General features: G+C 36.2%; 1 non-coding gene across 1 annotated transcript; it reads left to right on the top strand.

Moving 5' to 3' along the window:
• The first annotated feature begins 2,627 nt into the window (after nt 1-2,627).
• LOC115834876 lies at nt 2,628-2,731 on the top strand. Its single transcript, XR_004029876.1, has one exon. It is a non-coding gene; the product is annotated as a U6 spliceosomal RNA (small nuclear RNA).
• The last annotated feature ends 1,512 nt before the right edge of the window (nt 2,732-4,243 follow it).

Below are 4,243 nucleotides of genomic sequence, written 5' to 3'. Positions count from 1 at the left end.
ATTGTCCCTGGATGGCCAAGAAAAGGGCAGGGCACCAGAGATGCATAGGTGCTATTTATTTACACAGCTATAATGGAAGTCAGGGCCACTACACAAGTCTCTGGCTTCTGAAGCCTTTCCCTGACACAGTCAGGTGAGCTCTGAGGTTGATGTGGAAATTGTGCTGAACAAGAATGGGCCTTTGAAAAAATTAGAGGGATAGATAGGGAAGTAAGCTAGTACGCTTTCAGTTAACTCATACACATTCCAATGTAGGGGCCAAGGGAGAGCTCTTTTCTTGGCCCTCTGAAGTTTCACCAAAAAGTCGACTCACAAAAGGCAGATTAATTGGATAGAAGGCATACAAATTCACTTAACATGTATACATGGGATCCTTCAGAATGAAGACCCAAAGATACAGAGAAAATCGTTCATTTTTATGCTTACATCCAACAAAGTATGGACAGCTATGTAGAAATATGACTAGACAAAAAGGGTATGATCTAATGTTAATAGACTGAGTGGGGAAACCCAGCAAGGTCTCTCTATGGAGATACTTCTTGGCATCTCTGAGCATGTGTTCTTTCCTTCTGGGTATGGGGCAGGACTCTCGCTGGAATAGGGATCTTATGACCCACAGTCAAACAAGTCAGGTTAGATAATTTCTTTATGACAATTTTTTACACAGATAGTGTGGAGGGAAAGTTAAAGTGATATTCTTAAGTCTTATGGCTGGCTTTGGGGAAAAGAGATCCTTTTTTCTATAGCCCACCTTGGGGAAAAGGAATTCCAGTTTCTATGGCTAACCTCGAGGAAGAATAGGAGAAAAACTTTTGTTTCTGAGGCTGCTTCTGAGGCTTTCACTTTGTGGTATTGTTTTCTGAGCCAAAACACAGGTAAGTAAAAAGGTCAGTGCAAAAAGAAGCATATAGATCTCATTAAAAGGAACTGTAGCAGTAGCACTTACAGTCATAAAATGATACTGCTACAGAAAAAGAATAACATCAGTAATATGAGGAGTCCTACATGAAGATAAGGACAAAAGGGAACCTTTGGAGTCAGGCTACTGCTATGCATTTCCATGTATTTTTCTATGTTCTTTTCTATGTGGTTTTGTTGTCTATGGCAATACACATTGTGAAAATAAGTGAATCAAAATCTAAGCTGTTGGAAGTATAAATTATTTTGAGTCTTAAAGAAGCATGATTATCGGGCCTGGTTTATGTGACAGGCAGCTGTAACCAAGGCAGTTGTAGCTTTGTTTCTCTGATTATAGATTAAGCCTTCTTTCTTGCCTTCACTATTTTGTAAAATATTACGAATGACTGAAGGGTTCTGGGGAAGATCTTTCTCCCTTTATTGTTGTTGATTTTCATTACAGATTAATTTCCCTCTCACCGTTCTCACACAAAGACTTCATGGCTATTATATTGTCTTTAGAGGGAATGTTATGTGTACTCTTTCAAAGTGGAAATGAAATGAAAATGGGCTGTATGAAAAAGACTTCACCAATTAAATTGTTGCAACTCATAAGACAATCTTGTGTATAACATTTTGTACTCCTCTCAAATTTCTTTGTTTTCTGCCTGTATAAGCAAGAACCTAACTTTTAACTTTGGAACACTGACCCCATTTCTCTGGAGTCTGTGTCTCTCTAATGGCCATCCCCAGATTTTTCTTGACTAATCTGGATTCTGATCTTTTCGATTATTTCAGGTTGGCAGAGTCTTCATGAAAGTGTTTTGGGAGAGGCACTCCGGTGTCATAAAAATAGACACAATTAAATGTAAAGAGTACTGGGTTACAATTCTGTTTATTAAGTAGTAGTGTAGTTGGAGACACTGTTTATAATTTGTGTGTGTGTGTGTGTATGTGTATAATAAAACCAGAAATGCAGAATGCCTTAAAATAAAAACATCTTTCTCTTGCTCTATCTTTACAACTACCTAGTCCCTGTTACAAAGGTAATTCCTTGTTGTTTTTTAAAAATTTTGCTTCTTAAAGACTTGGAACCAACCCAAATGTCCAACAATGGTAGACTGGATTAAGAAAATGTGGCACATATACACCATGGAATACTATGCAGCCATAAAAAATGATGAGTTCATGTCCTTTGTAGGGACATGCATGAAACTGGAAATCATCATTCTCAGTAAACTATCACAAGGACAAAAAACCAAACACCGCATGTTCTCACTCATAGGTGGGAATTGAACAATGAGAACACATGGACAGAGGAAGGGGAACATCACACTCTGGGTACTGTTGTGGGGTAGGGGGAGGGGGGAGGGATAGCATTAGGAGATATACCTAATGCTAAATGATGAGCGAATGGGTGCAGCACACCAACACGGCACACGTATACATATGTAACAAACTTGCACATTGTGCACATGTACCCTAGAACTTAAAGTATAATAATAATAAAATAAAATAAAAATTTTTGCTTCTTGTAAAGGTGACATTCATACCTTTGTCATGGCACTAATATGACTTTTGATCTATAACATACAGTTATTACCATTTCCCATCTGTTGAAGATAAATACTAAACTCATTTGTATGACCCTTACTTTTAATCTTCCTCTCCATTATTTGATTTTCCGTTGCTCATCATTGTTATTCAATAATTTTTAAAAAAAATCTTTAGTGCTCATTTCAGCAGCACATACACTAAAATTGAAATAATACAGAGATTAGCATGACCCCTGCTCAAGGATGCCATGCATATTTGGGAAGTGTTTCATATTTATGAGGTACAGCTACTCGGAGAGGCTGAGGCAGGAGAATGGCGTGAACCCGGGAGGCGGAGCTTGCAGTGAGCCGAGATTGCACCACTGCACTCCAGCCTGGGCGACAGAGCGAGACTCCGTCTCAAAAAAAAAAAGAGTGAAATTTTTACACATGCTGCAACATGAATGAACCTTGAAGGCATTAGGGTAAGTGAAATAAATCAGATACAGAAGAACAAATTTTATATGATTCTACTTATACCTAAAGTAGATAAATTCATAGAGACAAAAAGTAGAATGATGTTTGCTAGGAACTGTGGAGAGAGCTGAATAAGAAGTTGTCATTTAGTGGTTATAGAGTTTTAATTTGAGAAGATAAAAGTTCTGGAGACGAATTGTAGAGATAGCTGTGAAACAATTTGAATGTACTTAATGCCACCTAACCACAAATTAAAAAATGGTCAAAATCGTACATTTTATGTTATTTATAATTTATCACTATATAGATACTATACATATAACATATAATTTAGCTCTTACCCATATCTTTTGATTTACTCTTTGTAAAATTAACATGTTTCTCCATATTTTTTTCAATTTTCACTTGTTATACTAGATCTCCGTGTACATACTTTTTAATAAAGTTATGTAGAAACAGTGGTTGCAGACATTTTTGGGTGCTGTTACCAAATAATTTTTCCTTCTCTCTTCTATGCACATGCAGTTATTGAGCTTTCTGGACCTTGTGCATTTGATGCAGGCAGGTGACCACCTTTGGCAAATGAATTGAAGAACAGGAAATTTAGTCATGATCAGATCTGGGCATTTATATGCAAAGTTCTAATTCCTCTGCCACAGCAACTGGCAAAGTTTGAGATGGCTGCCTTTTTTTGCATGTTCTGAAACTGCCTAATGATATTTTTAGGAGTAGGAGATTTGTTTGTTTGATTTTTTTCCATCCATGATTTTTGTGTAACTGAGGTTCTCTTTAAATAGAAAAACTCATGTATTTTTTCAGATATGCAAGTTGTTCCTGTATTTTATTTGCTTATTTCCTCTTTTCTATTTTCCACTTTCTTCTCCCAGAGCTCATATTTATTAGATGTTGGCTATCCCAGGTTGTTTTTCTTTCACACTTTGTATATTTTGTCATATTTCTGCCTCATTGTCCATTTTCCTCTATGTTCATATTGAGCTCCTTCACTTTGTTTTACTGATTTTTTTTTTGGTGGTATCTTTCAAATCTCTCTGAAAAGACTAATTAGATTTTCTTTTTGAGTTTCTTCTCTTTCATGAGTTATTTCTGTTTTCACAATAATTGTTTTACCTACTTATTTTCTCATTTTGATGCTGCTTTTTTATATTCCTGAGTGATTATAAGTTATTTTTAGCATATTTAAAACAAGATGTATTGGCTGACTTTTCCAGGTAGTGAACTAAATGCTTTCTACTGTTGTATAGGTAAGCTTGTTTTCCCCACAATATTTATTTTTCAATCAGGAATCTGACCTGGCCAGCTAGGCATATAAATCA

Source organism: Nomascus leucogenys, chromosome 4 (genome assembly GCF_006542625.1).
Source record: "Nomascus leucogenys isolate Asia chromosome 4, Asia_NLE_v1, whole genome shotgun sequence".
In the NCBI taxonomy this organism is placed as follows: Eukaryota; Metazoa; Chordata; class Mammalia; order Primates; family Hylobatidae; genus Nomascus; species Nomascus leucogenys.
The sequence above is the reverse complement of the archived record's forward strand: the minus strand, read 5'-3'. Positions and strand labels throughout refer to the sequence as shown.